Raw genomic sequence first — 18,451 nt, forward strand, 5'->3', positions numbered from 1 at the left:
CCATAAGGTTAACCGCTGATCTTTAGCAGAAACTCTGCAAGCCAGAAGGGAGTGGCAGGACATATTTAGAGTGATGAAGGAGAAAAACCTGCAACCAAGGTTACTCTACCAGCAAGGATCTCATTCAGATTTGATGGAGAAATTAAAAGCTTTACAGACAAGCAAAAGCTGAGAGTTCAGCACCACCAAACCAGCCTTACAACCAATGCTAAAGGAACTTCTCTAGGCAAGAAACACAAGAGAAGGAAAAGATCTATAATAACGAACTCAAAACAATTAAGAAAATGGGAATAGGAACATACATATCGATAATTACCTTAAATGTAAATGGACTAAATGCTCCCACCAAAAGACACAGATTGGCTGAATGGATACAAAAACAAGACCCATATATATGCTGTCTACAAGAGACCCACTTCAGACCTAGAGACACATACAGACTGAAAGTAAGGGGAGGGAAAAAGATATCCCATGCAAATGGAAACCAAAAGAAAACTGGAGTAGCAATTCTCATATCAGACAAAATAGACTTTAAAATAAAGACTATTAGAAGAGACAAAGAAGGACACTACATAATGATCAAGGGATTGATCCAAGAAGAAGATATAACAATTGTAAATATTTATGCACCCAACATAGGAGCACCTCAATACATAAGGCAAATACTAACAGCCATAAAAGGGGAAATCGACAGTAACACATTCATAGTAGGAGACTTTAACACCTCACTTTCAACAATGGACAGATCATACAAAATGAAACTAAATAAGGAAACACAAGCTTTAAATGATACATTAAACAACATGTACTTAATTGATATTTATAGGACATTCCATCCAGAAACAACAGAATACACATTTTTCTCAAGTGCTCATGGAACATTCTCCAGGATAGATCATATCTTGGGTCACAACTCAAGCCTTGGTAAATTTAAGATAATTGAAATTGTATCAAGTATCTTTTCTGACCACAACGCTGTGAGACTAGATATCAATTACAGGAAAAGATCTGTAAAAAATACAAACACATGGAGGCTAAACAATACACTACCTAATAATGAAGTGATCACTGAAGAAATCAAAGAGGAAATTAAAAAATACCTAGAAACAAATGACAGTGGAGACACAATGACCCAAAACCTATGGGATGCAGCAAAAGCAGTTCTAAGAGGGAAGTTAATAGCAATACAATCCTACCTTAAGAAACAGGAAACATCTCGAATAAACAACCTAACCTTGCACCTAAAGCAATTAGAGAAAGAAGAACAAATAAACCCCAAAGTTAGCAGAAGGAAAGAAATCATAAAGATCAGATCAGAAATAAATGAAAAAGAAATGAAGGAAATGATAGCAAAGATCAATAAAACTAAAAGGTGGTTCTTTGAGAAGATAAACAAAATTGATAAACCATTAGCCAGACTCATCAAGAAAAAAAGGGAGAAGACTGAAATCAATAGAATTAGAAATGAAAAAGAAGTAACAACTGACACTTCAGAAATACAAAAGATCATGAGAGATTACTACAAGCAACTCTATGCCAATAAAATGGACAACCTGGAAGAAATGGACAAATTCTTAGAAATGCACAACCTGCCAAGACTGAATCAGGAAGAAATAGAAAATATGAACAGACCAATCACAAGTACTGAAATTAGAACTGTGATTAAAAATCTTCCAACAAACAAAAGCCCAGGACCAGATGGCTTCACAGGCGAATTCTATCAAACATTTAGAGAAGAGCTAACACCTATCCTTCTTAAACTCTTCCAAAATATAGCAGAGGGAGGAACACTCCCAAACTCATTCTATGAGGTCACCATCACCCTGATACCAAAAGCAGACAAGGATGTCACAAAGAAAGAAAACTACAGGCCAATATCACTGATGAACATAGATGCAAAAATCCTCAACAAAATACTAGCGAACAGAATTGAACGGCAGTTTAAAAGGATCATACACCATGATCAAGTGGGGTTTATTCCAGGAATGCAAGGATTCTTCAATATACACAAATCAATCAACGTGATACACTGTATTAACAAACTGAAGGAGAGAAAACATATGATCGTCTCAATAGATGCAGAGAAAGCGTTCAGCAAGATTCAACACCCATTTATGATAAAAACCTTGCCGAAAGCACGCATAGAGGGAACGTTCCTCAACATAATAAAGGCCATATATGAGACAGCCACAGCCAACATGGTCCTCAATGGTGAAAAACTGAAACCATTTCCACTAAGATCAGGAACGAGACAAGGTTGCCCACTCTCACCACTCTTATTCAACATAGTTTTGGAAGTTTTAGCCACAGCAATCAGAGAAGAAAAGGAAATAAAAGGAATCCAAATCAGAAGAGAAGAAGTAAAGCTGTCACTGTTTGCAGATGACATGATACTATACATAGAGAATCCTAAAGATGCTACCAGAAAACTACTAGAGCTAATCAATGAATTTGGTATAGTAAAAGGATACAAAATTAATGCACAGAAATCTCTGGCATTCCTATACACTAATGATGTAAAATCTGAAAGTGAAATCAAGAAAACACTCCCATTTACCCTTGCAACTAAAAGAATAAAATATCTAGGAATAAACCTACCTAAGGAGACAAAAGACCTGTATGCAGAAAATTATAAGACACTGATGAAAGAAATTAAAGATGATACAGATAGATGGAGAGATATACCATGTTCTTGGATTGGAAGTATCAACATTGTGAAAATGACTCTACTACCCAAAGCTATCTACAGATTGAATGTAATCCCTATCAAACTACCACTGGCATTTTTCACAGAACTAAAACAAAAAAAATTCACAATTTTTATGGAAACACAAAAGACCCCGAATAGCCAAAGCAATCTTGATAACGAAAAACGGAGCTGGAGGAATCAGGCTCCCTGACTTCAGACTATACTACAAAGCTACAGTAATCAAGACAGTATGGTACTGGCACAAAAACAGAAAGATAGATCAATGGAACAGGACAGAAAGCTCAGAGATAAACCCACGCACACATGGTCACCTTATGTTTGATAAAGGAGGCAGGAATGTACAGTGGAGAAAGGACAGCCTCTTCAATAAGTGGTGCTGGGAAAACTGGGCAGCTACATGTAAAAGTATGAGATTAGATCACTCCCTAACACCATATAGAACAATAAGCTCAAAATGGATTAAAGACCTAAATGTAAGGCCAGAAACTATCAAACTCTTAGAGGAAAACATAGGCAGAACACTCTAAGACATAAATCACAACAAGATCCTTTTTGACCCACCTCCTAGAGAAATGGAAATAAAAACAAAAATAAACAAATGGGACCTAATTAAACTTCAAAGCTTTTGAACAGCAAAGGAAACCATAAACAAGACCAAAAGACAACCCTCAGAATGGAAGAAAATATTTGCAAATGAAGCAACTGACAAAGAACTAATCTCCAAAATTTATAAGCAGCTCATGCAGCTCAATATGAAAAGAAACAAACAACCCAATCCAAAAATGGGCAGAAGACATAAATAGACTCTTCTCCAAAGAAGATATTCAGACTGGCAACAAACACATGAAAGAATGCTCAACATCATTAATCATTAGAGAAATGCAAATCGAAACTACAATGAGATATCATCTCACACCAGTCAGAATGGCCATCATCCAAAAATCTAGCAACAATAAATGCTGGAGAGGGTGTGGAGAAAAGGGAACACTCTTGCACTGCTGGTGGGAATGTGAATTGGTACAGCCACTATGGAGAACAATATGGAGGTTCCTTAAAAAACTACAAACAGAACTACCATATGACCCAGCAATCCCACTACTGGGCATATACCCTGAGAAAACCATAATTCAAAAAGAGTCATGTACCAAAATGTTCATTGCAGCTCTATTTACAATAGCCCGGAGTTGGAAACAACCTAAGTGCCCATCATCGGATGAACGGATAAAGAAGATGTGGCACATATATACAATGTAGTATTACTCAGCCATAAAAAGAAACGAAATTGAGCTATTTTTAATGACGTGGATGGACCTAGAGTCTGTCATACAGAGTGAAGTAAGTCAGAAAGAGAGAGACAAATACCGTATGCTAACACATATATATGAAATTTAAGGGGGAAAAAATGTCATGAAGAACCTAAGGATAAGACAGGAATAAAGACACAGACCTACTAGAGAATGGACTTGAGGATATGGGGAAGGGGAAGGGTAAGCTGTGACAAAGCGAGAGAATGGCATGGTCATATATACACTAACAAATGTAAAATAGATAGCTAGCGGGAAGCAGCCGCATAGCACAGGGAGATCAGCTCGGTGCTTTGTGACCACCTAGAGTGGTTGGATAGGGAGGGTGGGAGGGAGGGAGATACAAGAGGGAAGAGATATGGGAACATTTGTCTATGTATAACTGATTCACTTTGTTATAAAGCAGAAACTAACACACCCTTGTAAAGCAATTATATTCCAACAAAGATGTAAAAAGTAAAACAACAAAAAACAATAATTGTTAACTCCTAACAGTAACTATTAAATCCTGTTAGGAGTTAATAATTTTAAGTGCTGGCTATGCAATAATTCATTTAATCTTGATGACCATCCTCTGAAGTACACACTATTAGTATCATCATCCTTATCTTAAAGATGGAGAAACTGAGACACAGAGAGGTTAAGTAACTTGACCAGAGTTACAGAGTTAGTAAATGTCAGAGCTGGAACTTGATCTATCCATGTCGTGTTTGGATTTGTGCAGCAGACATGTACTTGTTCTAATTCGCTTCTCCCTCACCTTCCATTAGAGTGGAGGTTTGACTTCTCAACTCTCTTACATGTAGAGGTGGACATTTGAAACTTCTTTGGCCAATAAGAGTAGACATGAGTTCTTGGGAAAGATTTGCCTTCCCCTAAAAAGGGGGAAAACTTCATAAAGAAAAAACATTTGCCTCTTTGCTCTATTTATAATGTCACTTTCATATCTTAGTTAATTTCTGATTATTACTTGGTTTTGAATGGGAGCTATTCTTTCCTGGTTAGTCAATACCTGAAAAATAGTGTTAGGAAGACAGGGAGTGAGACAGGATAGAAGGCAAGTTAAATTCAGGTATATTATCTTGGAACACTTGCCTCAACTTGGTTGTACACTCTGCCCTGGGACATCTCACCACTCTGTCCACACCAATGAAGACACTGTCCTCAGCAATCAACGTAGTATAAACATATACACGCTCTCCACCTCAAGGTGAACAGGAAGTTTTCTTGGCTTACTGTGGAGAACTACATGTCATAGAATTTTGTTTTTATTTCTTTGGAAGAGAAGGGTAGTTGTAGTGATTTAACTTATTTATTTCTCTTCAACTGACTTTTGTCAGGTTGACTGCTACCACTATCTCTCCTCTTTGTTAACCCATTGGCAGCCTGCTTCTTCAAATTCTAGTTGTTTGCATAGTTTCTCCATCCTGTCATTTGTGTTACTCTGCAATAGAGAAACTGGCCCAAGGTCTCTCATACAGCCCATGCACAGCCTCAGACTGCCACTTCAAGCAGGGGATTTGTGGTTAGGTTCTTCAGAGCCAAATAACAACCATTTTCCCCATGTATATGCTCAAAGATCTGAAAAATAAATGATCTGCAATCAGTGTCCTCTTTCCCTTGGTTTTGGCACACATTCTTCAACCATTTGGACTAAGGAGTTATTTTACATGCTAGTTTCACTGAACAATAAAGAGTCTTTTCTCCCATTTGTCCTTCTTTATGTTATTTTGCTACATTTAAGAGAGAAACAGTGTTTAAAACAGTTTCTCCTTGCTAATCTTTAGCAGAATTTTTTCCCTTAAGGTTTCAAAGGCATACAAGTAATGTACTCAGGGCCTTGATGTATAGCATTACTCTTTGATTTATTCTTTTTCTGGTTTATTTTGATTAGCACCTAGGAAGTAGTAATAAGGACTGCAATAGTAAACCTCTTCCTTACCAGACAGATATGCTTAGAACACTGGATGCTAGTGGTATCATAAACACAAATACCAACCAGGACACTGGAATTGCTTCACAGTTCTCAGATATAAGTTGGCTTATATCTGATTATAAGATTCTGAGACTCTGAGAATTGAGGGCAAAAGGTTTATCAAAAAAGGCTAATAGGAACAAAACCTGTGGATTTCAGCCAGGATTTCTCAACTTCAGCATTATTCATATTTGGACAAAATAATCCTTTACGTGGGGGAATGTCCTGTGGATTATAGGGAGTTTAGCAGTATGCCTGGCCTTTACCTACTAGATGCCAGTAGCAAAACTTTCCCCCAACTGTAACAATCAAAAATGTCTCCAAACTTTGCCAAATGCCCACTGGTCAAGGGGTGGGGCATAATCACCCTCAGTTGAGAAGCACTGGTTTAAGAAAGAAGTAGAACTGTGTTGCAATTAAAATAGATGTAGTCACTGGATTCACTGGGGAGTTCTGGAGCTGTGAAGGCTCTTCAGAATTGCCCCACATCTGCTTCAATGAATATTAGAGAAGTGCCTCAGTCCTAAAAGGGAAACTTGGTGGTACACTATAGCATCCTCTACATTGGTCAACCAGGACTCCTAAGCCTTGTTAAATACTTTTGAACATAAAAATACCTAGTAAGATGTCAATGTGGGATTTGACCATCATAAGTAAAGTGAGAGTTAAATAAAATAATGTACGTAAATGTTCTGGCATATGTGATATGCTAATTAATTTGTAACCATAATTATTTTGTTCACATATGTAATTTCCTAGCATAATTAAAATAAAACAAAATCAGGCAGATTTACGCCATACTCTTAAGGTTACCTGACCCCTTTCTCTGGTTGCTTAGCAATGAAAGACAAAGGGACAAAGCTACCAGTGTGACCAAACACTAATTTATATGATTGGAATTTTAGCCCCAAGAAGTCTTTCAATAGTAGACATTGTCCTAACGTGAAAATGACAATAAACACTCCATAGCTGACCTTGCACTCATATTGAAACATGTTCCCAGTTATAAATGCTACACTTCTCTCTTGTAGTGATAATTTATAATTAAAAGACATTTTCATTGAGTACAAGTTTTGCTTAGGATTTAATAATTTTAGACTTTGATTGCTGTGATGAATCAACAAATGCAGCAGAATAATGTGTTATCTTAATTATGTCAGGTTAGTGGGTAAAAAGCAGAGGTGACCTTGATGTGTTAAGGGGTATTTTATAAATGAAATGACAAATGTGAAAACAATGTTTTCAGAATATTTCAAACAGCGATGAGTAGAATTCAGCAAAGGAGAATTGAGTGATGAGAGGACACAGAGGAACATAAGCAAGCTCTATTCAAAAAGACTGATTTTATGGTACTGAATCCATATACATATTAAAACTAGATACACTATACTGATTCTATCTGTATAGATACCAACTTGCAAACCATTCATTAGCATTAAGTGTAGTAATAAGAATATGGAGAATATTTTGTTAATAGATTGTTAAACCCTTTTCAGCATTATAATTTGGAACACAGCCATTAGAATGATTGGGTTGCTAAAATAATGTAAAAGTAATTTTGAAACAGTTTACTGTTTAAAAGAAAAAGGTATCAGCAGTGTTAATGACAATGACTTACAAAGTGGTTCACCATAAACGAAACTTAAGAAATCAAGTTAACCACAAGTGACATAGAAAATATCCAAGCACATTTTTTTACCATTGAACTCAACTTTAGCAATTAAAGTGTTTGTTATAGCATATTAATTTGAATGTTATTAGTTTGGGAGTTTCCTTTGATTAATTTGGGTATTTTGGTAAACATTTTTAGTGAAAACAACTTTAAACTTAACCAGACTATGTAATATGATTATTTCTCGCAACTTAATGAACTCACATAGAACCCCCAAATTTGTCTCGAATTTTTAAAACTTTTTATTAAAGGATGACAAGCTTTTAATTTGCTTTGATTTTGAAGCAGTAAAAGGACTATAAGTAGTTTATTCTAGATTTTAAATATATGTTAGCATTATTACAATAAAAGTAATTCAAGACAAAACTAGAGGTTCTTAAGAATGTCTTCCTTGAGAAATATTTAGTCTATATCTTACTCAATTTTGATAATTTGAAAATTTTGAGATATTGAGTTGTGCTATATTGCCAATATTGAGGCTTGTGTCAAATTTAATGCTTATTTATGCTTGTTTTCCTGACAAAACTGTTCATAACTTTGAGATTTAGTTAAAAAAACCACCAACTCTGTGATGTTTATCCTGACCTCCACACTACCACAGTTAACAAGATAGTTAATCACTTCCTCTGCAAATGGCCTTTATTGCCCTTATCACATTCCGCTGTCTTTTTATTACCTTCTGACCTTACTTCCCAGAAAGTGAGATCCTTTAGAACACAGTCTGTAACTTATTCATGGGTGAATCCACAATCCCTGGCTCAGTCCCTGGCACAGGGCATTCAATAAATGTCCAGTGAACAAATTATTTAATTAATTCATGGAAAGGCAGGAGCAATTTATCCTCATCAGTAATAAGACTCAAAAATCTGTAACATGCAATCACTTGGAAAATACCAGTGTTACACAGTTAGAGAGTAATATGTGGAGACCAGCCTGGCTATGGCATCCTGGAGAAAAGGAGGACAGTTCATTGAGGGAACTTAGAGATTGTGAATCAGTCCACCAGCAAGTGTTCCCCAAACTGTCATCTCAACCTCTCCTCTTGGGGGATTATTTTTTTAGGGCAAGTCAGAGGAGAGTATCAGAGAGTGGTGCTGATAAAAGAACCAGCCCAAGAATGTCACTGAGCTTTGAATAAAGTGGTTGCTAAACAGCTGTCTGTTAAGGAACTGTACACAAAGCAACGGAAGAGACATGGACCCCTTCAGGAGTTGTTCGTAAGTCCCAATACCACGTCTGAAACTTTTATCAGCCAGGAATATAAGCTGAGGTCTTACCCAACTTTTCCTTCTCACCTTTGGAATCTGTCAGCATAGAACGTTATGCTTTGGTAACAAAGAACCACCAAACTCCAGCAGCCTAAACCAACAAACGTTTCTTTCTTTCTCACATGAATGTCCACCAGCTGGTGGTTTTGCTCTGCACCACCCTCATTAAAGACCCAGGCTAATGAAGCATCCCCTGTCTGGAACATGTCGGTTACCCTGGCAGACAGAGAGAGAAGCTCTGGAGAGTCAGGCAGCAGCAACTAAATGTTCCCCCTCAAAAGTGACATGTGTCATTTCTGTACATGACACACATTTTCCAAAACTAGTCAGTGGCCCCGCGTAACCACAAGGGGGCAGGCAGCGCCATCCTGCCCTTGCCCAGAAGCTGGGGAGCCAGCACAAGTTGCCACACCCTGAGACGAACTCCTCCAGAGGCAGGCCTTGACAGATCTCCAGAATCTTGTCTGGGGGATTACCTTCTTTCCAATTAGGAAAAAAAAAAACATCTTTTTAATCTTCTCTCATTTACTAGCCTCATGTTTGCCTTTAAAGAGATGAACTATACTCTGTACAGCCATTATGTGGGGTGAAAGAAAACAGACACAAAGATGACATACTGCATGATAACATTTATATAGTTCAAGAACAAGTAAACCTAATCAATGGTGACAGACGCAGACAGGTGGTTACTCGGGTTGCAATATTGACTGGGAAGAACACCTTCGAGGGTCTAAAAATGCTCTGTCTCTGCATATACATGCATACATTAAAAGTTGATCAAGCTGTACTATTAAGATTGAGCCATCAAATGTGTGTTACACCTAAAAAAAAATTCTTAAATGTACAACTTGGGCATTAATGAAAGCTGAGAAGAAATGTAAGATTCATTGAAATCCATCTCTGACCTGACACATTGTTTAATAAAAAAAAAAAAAAGAACTGCATCTGTAACTCAAATAAGAAGACATTTCACTCAGAATTCATGAGAAAGTGAAAATTGGAACACAGGATGTTTCCATAAATTCCATAAGCAGGCTTTTTCTTAAGTGATTTCAAATCACCTCATCTTCATTATAAAGCTATATACAGTTGATACACTGAGTCAACTCTAAAGATATGATAATGTAGTAGAAAAGGAGATGCTTCCTGGAAGAGACTAATGCAAAAAACTAGCTTGTCAGGAACACCTGTCAATGGACATGAAGTTTTAAACAAAACTATTGATTCATAGGCAGAATTGAAAAAGCACATGCTGGGGGGACATAAAGTAATATAGTTCTGGTTTTTTACTAGTGAGAGGAAATTATGTTTAATAATTCTTCATTATTATAGGAAACTTTATTCTATACAACACTACTTACTGAGGTCCTTAAAAATCCAGAATTTCATCTTGAGTTGTCTTTATAATTATTTAAGTAAATAAGAATCATGTTTGGAGACTAAGTCCTCCTGGAGAAATTCCACGTGTATAATAATTTTATAAAGAAATGTGTATTGTTCTAAACTAAATGTATTGTGCATATGGACAAAACTTTAGTCATTTTGACGCCCTAAATAAAACTAGCTGGTTTCTTTAGATTGTTTAATAATTTACAAACAATGATCCATCTTAATGGTTCTCAGATTTGTTCAGATGGTAGAGAATTCATGGAGATCGTTTCAGAACACCACGATCTTTGTACCACACTTTGAAATCTTGACATTTAATTCACTTAAACAAATTAAAAACTTTCTTAGCCAAAAAAAAAAAAATTATACACACACACAATATAAAGTAAAAATCATTGGTATAAAATCTTTGAAAAGAAAAATGAATTAATAAATAAAATATGATGAACTGTTTCCAAGTTTTCCTATATTTATTTTCTACTTATAATAATAATAAATATATAAATAATAAATTATATACATATATATTATATACTATAAGAAATAAATAATAAATTTATATATTATTATATACTATAATAAATAATACTAAGTTAGGTAATTCAATAGCTAAACGTCACTAATAGACTAAAACCAGCTGTCACCAAAGGTTTTAATAAAATTTTAAGAGGGAAAAAAAATAGAAAAGTCTACTGATTAAGATATTTTTTTCTAAAAAGTGAGAAAATTGATATTATTCAGCTTTAGCCTCAGAACATTTTGTGTCAACTTAGAGAATGCCAGGATTTCAAGAGCACATAGCTTGCTTGACTTCACTGTCAATGATAGGAAATGGAAATCCTTTTTAGTTTTATTATAACTGCTGGAGTTTCCTTAGGATTCGATTTTATTTCAGCTCCTTTACTGCAAGGGAGACAGGAGAGAATTGGAAAGTGTTTACGTATAAGGGCTATATCAAGAAATATCACAGGACAATGACCTCCAACTTTCTTTTTTTCCTTTGTACTACTAGAAAGAATTTTGGCAAACTGTGTAACTCTTTGCACATTTTTAACTTAAAAACTATAACATTTTATAAGCTTAAATACTTGCAAACAATATAATTCCTGGTATATTTAAATATTGACATGTAAATAAAATTGTTATAGTCTTTCTTCTAAATATGTCCAAAAGGATAAACATCATTGTCCATTTTAATTAAATATTTGACTTAGCTCTTCTTTACAAGCAAAAATTTTACACTGCTTCCTTTTCTGCTTGAAACTCTGTTTCTATTCCACTTTTCCCCATAGAATTTTACCCTAATCTAATCTATTATATTTGAAATTCTTTTGTTAATCAGTCTATCTTGCTTTGGGGGCACAAAAATATGTATATAAATTAAAATGCTGTTTTAAAATTTATTAAGACCATAAAGCTGTGTTAAAATATTTCTTCTTAATTCATTTATTATTACAATTATCAGTAAACAATCAGTATGACTTACACATTAATAATTATTAGATATAGAAAAATAAAACTTTATTGAAAATATAAGCTAGTGGGTATAGTTGTTTTTTGCAACTGGCTCACTATGGATAAATATTGCTTATTTCTAGGACGAGACAGGGTGTAACAGACACTCCATGCCTATTACACATTTTTGATAGACATAATTGCTTTGAAATTATATGAATAGAAATGGAAGGAGTTTTGTGTTCCAGTATCACTCAATTCTTTGAACTCCTTCCAAGTTATATGGTAAAAATCACATTCTGATTATATTAGTAAACTGTCACACTCATCCATCATCAAAAGTTATTTTTGATGATCTCTTGTCTGACACTCAATGTGTGCTCCTCAGTATCACTGAGAGAGAAGAATTGACCTGAATTGCAAAGGAATTTGTTACACAGTCGAGAGAGCAATGTATTTGTCAACTTCTGTAAAGTATGCCCGGATGGACTTATCAAGACCAAAATGACTATTAATTGTATCTTTTACTCTTTTACCCAGAAGCAACTTATTCAAACTGATAAACTCAGAAAGAGTCGGAAAAAATTCAAAGTATTGCTATCTTCAATATATCTTAGCCAATATAATTTTTTAGTTACTTATTTTTATTTTATCATGAGTTTTATATATATTTTTGTCAAAATGTTAGCACTATAAATTTAACTTCTTCAAGTTGTGGAAAATTTCTGTCATATAACCTAATTAGCACAGTCATCCTACTGCCTCTTTCCTGACTGTCCAAAGTTCTTATAATTTGGGTTTTCTATCAATACACGAATACAGGTATAGAGTATGGAAGGAAAACAAAAATTTATTGAATTACATTGTATGCAAGGCATTGTATTAAGAGATATGAACTATTCCTTAAATCTCATCTCATTTACCACCTCCTAGTTCACTATGTTCCAGCCTGAAAGACCACCTCACCGTTCCTCAAATATGCAAAGCAGACAACGCCTCTGTCCCTGTTCTAGAATGTTTTCTTACCATTAAGATACTAACTCAAATATGCCTTATCTAATATGGTACCTCACCACTCACTGTGTTCTTACTCTGCTTCATTTTTTTCCTTGAACTTATGGCCATTTGATATATTATATATTTATTTGCTTGTAGCTTGACTCCACCCTCAGCAGCATTTAAGATCCATGAGAGTAAACACTTTTGTTATTCCCTGCTGTGTTCCCAGAACCGAGACCAGTGCTTGACACATAGTAGGACCTCAATAGATATCAGGTGCTTAAGTAAAAAAATGAGTGGGAGTCTCTCTGACCTCAATTAACAGTAAAATATTAAAAGAAATAAAGGTAAACTAGCAGAGTTACTAATAGAAATAGTCTATTTTGCCAAGTATGGACACTTTAAAAATTGCTACCCAATAGTGATTCATTGCCTAAAACAAAGGAATCTTTAACACTGAAACCCAGTGGAATCCAGCAATCCCACTCCTGGGTATATATCTGGAGAAAACCATGGTTCAAAAGGATACATGCACCCCAATATTCACTGCAGCACTGTTTACAATAGCCAAGACATGGAAGCAACCTAAATGTCCATCAACAGTTGAATGGATAAAGATGTGGTACATATATGCAATGGAATATTACTCAGCCATTAAAAAGAATGAAATAATGCCATTTGTAGTGACATGGATGGACCTAGAGATTATCATACAAAATGAAGTAAGTCAGACAGAGAAAGACAAATATCACGTGATACCGCTTATATGCAGAATCTAAAAATAATGACACAAATGAACTTATTTACAAAATAGACTCACAGACTTAGAGAACAAACTTATGGTTACCAAGGGGAAGCGTGGGGATAGATTGGGAGGCTGGAATTGACATATACACACTGCTATATTTAAAATAGATAACCAACAAGGACCTACTTATAGCACAGGGAACTCTGCTCTGTATTCTGTAATAACCTAAATGGGAGAAGAATTTGAAAAAGAATAGATACATGTGCATGTATAACTGAATCACTTTGTCGTACACCTGAAACTAACCCAACATTGTTAATCAACTATACTCCAATATAAAATAAAAAGTTAAAATAAATTTTAAAAAATAAAAATAAATAAATAAAAATAATCCATTACATCGGAAACAAATGAGTATATTTAACTGTTCTAGAAATTCACTATATTTTCTTATTTTCTTATTTCATACTAGTGGAAACTTCAGCAAGGAAATCATTACTCCAAATATATTGGCTGTCAACACTTATCTGAGCCATGCCAGAATGTTATCTTATTCGCACTTAATCTTGAGAAACTTTACGATAAACTGCTTCAGCTAAGGCACTGGTAGTTGATAAATGGATAAAAACACTAAAATATATTTGAAAGCAAAAAAATAATAATTTGGGTGATTGATTTATGATGAAATTGGAAAATGTCTAATGGCTTTCTAGAAAGAACTTCTAACCTAAAGGAAAGAGGGAGTATATTCTGTTGGTAGACTTTTGGGCCTCAGAAACTGAATCATGAGAAGGAAATCATTTTTCAGAGCATCCTTCAAATTACCTTCATAAAAGAGTGAGTGTCCACAGATGAACCTAAAGGAAATTATACATTTCACCTGACACAGTATCTGGGATTGGGGCAAGTTTGATACAGGACTTGCTAATTACTGCCTCTTCCCCATCCTATCTCATTGCGTGTTCCCATTTACATGTAATATCCTAAGTGTCATGTTATGCTTTGCCTCCTTGCCTTTCTTGTTTGTTTGTTTTTAGTCTTGTGCTATATAGTCCACATATTCTTTGATATCTTTTAGCTCCAGTAACTTGGAAGGTAAACATGCTGTTTTACTTGTAAGTCTTACAATCAAATCACTAGTCTCTAATCATTAATGTCAAGAATGAAAAACAGCCTTTATTTGCTCTTTCAATGATAGACAAAATAATGAGCATATCTGTACCTACCTTAACACCCATATCCTCTCTTTAGTGTTGTTTTGTTTTTTGTTTATAATCTGGAATGTTTTTATTATTATCTGGGATTATTATTATTTTTTTACATCTTTATTGGAGTATAATTGCTTTACAATGGTGTGTTAGTTTCTGCTTTATAACAAAGTGAATCAGTTATACATATACATATGTTCCCCATATCTCTTCCCTCCTGCGTCTCCCTCCCTCCCACCCTCCCTATCCCACCCCTCCAGGCGGTCACAAAGCACCGAGAATGCTCAACATCATTAATCATTAGAGAAATGCAAATCAAAACTACAATGAGATATCATCTCACACCAGTCAGAACAGCCATCATCAAAAAATCTAGAAACAATAAATGCTGGAGAGGGTTTGGAGAAAAGGGAACACTCTTGCACTGCTGGTGAGAATGTGAACTGGTACAGCCACTATGGAGAACAGTATGGGATTAATTTTAAGCGTTATCATCAATTTCAAAAAGTATGTTTCATTTTGTAAACACACAACAGTTGTTTATACTTTGTTTATTTAAATAGTTTCAGGGCTAAACATCAGTTCCTTTCCTATCATGATATAGATGATGAGTTTTTATTTAGATGTATCTCTTGTTTGACTGAGTTTGTCTTCAAGTGATTCTTATGGTTAGGGGAACCTAAAGGAATGGTCCCTGTCTTGACCCTTCTCATCACTGGCACCAACTAACTCTAACCCCTCCAAAGTAGGAAGTCTTAAAGGAGAAGGCCAGCATTTCCTCATTTCCTGCAAAGGCTGTAACACCTCACTACTTTCTTAGGAAGTTTAAGAGTCTTTGGTGGCTTCTTTAATCTGGTCTCATCCATCCTCTATCTACTAGAAATCCACTGACATTACATTCATGGCATACCATTGTTACTACTCCCTACTCTTGTTATTTATTTATTATTTCAATAAGTTTTGGAGAAGGAGCAGGTTTTGGGAAAGGAAGATTTGATCACATCACTACTTTGTTTCAAAAATCCTAGCTAACTCCTCATCTATAGAGTAACATTCATATTCCATAGGAGAAGGATCCTTCCTTCTCTGGCCCAGCCAACCTGAATCTTGTACCTGAGCAAGTACCCCATTCACCTCACCCTACTGCTGGCCCTGTTCCTATGTATAGATAAAAACAAAGCAAGACTTTTTGTTCTTAAACTGGTTTAGTCAGAGTCCAAAATTAAAAGCATCCCTTATTTTACTTATTTTGTTTTGGTATTTTATTTAGTGCTAAAAATCTGAATGAAAAATCAACTCAGAGCCAGTAAACACATCAATAGCAACCAAACATGGAAACATGTCATGTAAAATAAACACAGGACAATTATCTATGAAATAGCTGTCTTTGTATTTCAACAAATATCAGAGAACAAGCCTCCTAAGCAAAGCCATCTACAGTTTGAGCCAACAAACACCTTGGAAAAGATTTACCAGTGCTTTTGGCTATGGGTATTACTCCTCAAATGTTAATAAACATGCAGAACCAAGAACTGACCAAGAATATCATTCACTAGCAATCATCAGGGATCTCTCAGCAACTCCTCAGTCACTCACAACTGTTTGACTATGTTGACTGCCAGGTCAAATATTTTTCTTGCTCGAAAATCTAATGAAGAACATCTTTTTATAGTTTATTCTTAATTCTCCTCTGGTTATTGCTTATTACAAACAGTCTTATGAGTTCCTATGACATTTATACATAGAATAACTGTTAAACCTAAATTAAATTTCTCAAAACATATTACTGTGTCTAATGAGGTCAGCTTCTCTGATCTTTGCTAGGCTTTCTTCCAAACCAACTTCAAACTACACTCAACCTGCTAGACACATTTGATCATGAGTTGCTTCACAGCAAAGAGTAGATATGTTTATTTGGTCTAATTAACTAGGATAAAAGGATAATCCTATAGTACCTTGGGATATTTGCTGTAGATTTCTAAAAATATGTATAGAAATTACCCTGCATACACAAAAAAAACTGTTTAACTGAAGCAATCTGTGAGCTTTTTAAAATTTGGGCAAATAAATCAAGAAAAATTGAGATAATATTTTCTCTTTTGAGCAATGGTAAATCAAGATAATTTCCATTATCTAGTTTAGGCTAATCATTTGAAATAGCTCTTATTAGCAGTGAGCTGAAAGCCTCTATCTGTAATTAATCTAAGCTTTTGATACTTGGTACAATAAAATGACTGGTTTTGCATTTATACACACCTTAGCCTTTTCCATTTAAAAGACATGTAAATACAAATTATTAGCCACCTTTACCAATAGATGAAATTGAGTTACTACTGATTTTATGTGCACGTTTCTATCAAGCATAAAAGAAGTGGTCAGCCTTCATTTCTAGCTAATTTAACAGAGTCCTTACATGACAAATGCCTTTTATCATTAGAATCTGAGAATTAAAAAAAATACATTAGCTGCCAGAGCCGTGCTATTACTAAAAGTATTAGAAATTAGATTACTGCTTTAAAAATAAGTAAAATGGGTTTTTCAGGTAAAGAGCTCTGATGATAGTATCCCTAGGATAATAATCAAAAGATGTTTCTAGATTTCTAGGCACATTTAAAACATGTCTTTTCTTTGGTACACTTCTTGAGAGCAAGATTTTTTTTTCTTTTTTTTTCGCCGGAGTCCCATGGTTTCTATTGCCTCTCATAGGGGAGGAGATGACTTTTGTTAGATAGAGTAAGTACTGTCTGAAACTCACCAACATGAGCCAGTTTTGACAAATGGGGAGAAGAAAGTAACCGTGCTCCTCCTCCTTCCCTTAGTGAACCTCTCCTCTGTCTCCTTGGCTTGTTTTCCAGAGTCTCCCAAACCTGTTAATTTTAAAGCATTTTGGGACAGCCTCAGACTTCTTTAGCTACAGTCACTCTCGGTGATTTCATTCAGGCTTGCGGTTTGATATACCCTCTCTTTGCTAATGCTCCCAAATTCTCATCTCAAGTCCAGACCTTGCTCCCCAAACTCCAGACTCATATATCCACCTGCTGCTTTGCCATCTCTATTTGGATGTCCAATAGCATGCCAAACTTGGCATGTTCAAAACTGAACTCCTCCTCTTCCTCCACAGAGGCCTTTGCTCTAGCTGTTCCCTTTGCTGGAAAACCCCTCCCCAGCCCCAGAGAACTACTTAGATAACCTCCTCACCTCCTACAGTCTTCGTTTAAATATTGCCATCCTAAGGCATCCTGCCCTGCCCTGACTGCCTTATTTAATACTCTGCAACCTGATCCTTTCTCTGATCCTAGTCATCCTGATCCTCCTTACCCTCCTCTACCTTTTTTGCCCACAGCACTTTAATCTACTATTTGGCTTCCCTATTCATTTTATATTCCCCCACTCAGATATAAGACCCTTGAGGGCACCATCTTTTCCTCTCTGGTCCATGGTGGAAATACACACATAATAGCGTCTAGCACATAGTAGTTACTCAGTAATTATTTATTGAATGAATGCATGGCAATAAACAGACATATTCCTGTATCCCAGTGCATAGGGTTAGTCATGTATGAATTTATAACATTAAAAAATCTGTCTCATTGCACCTCCGCAGTGCACCATCTTTTCCTGTCTGCATACCTCATTCTTTTATTTATCGACTTCTCTTCCCTTCTCCTTTCTTCCCTTCCCTTGGCAACTGTCCAGTGCTCTTTTGCTGCCCCTTGGTTTCTA

This window comes from Leucopleurus acutus (assembly GCF_964270905.1).
Source record: "Leucopleurus acutus genome assembly, chromosome: 3".
NCBI classification, from domain to species: domain Eukaryota; kingdom Metazoa; phylum Chordata; class Mammalia; order Artiodactyla; family Delphinidae; genus Leucopleurus; species Leucopleurus acutus.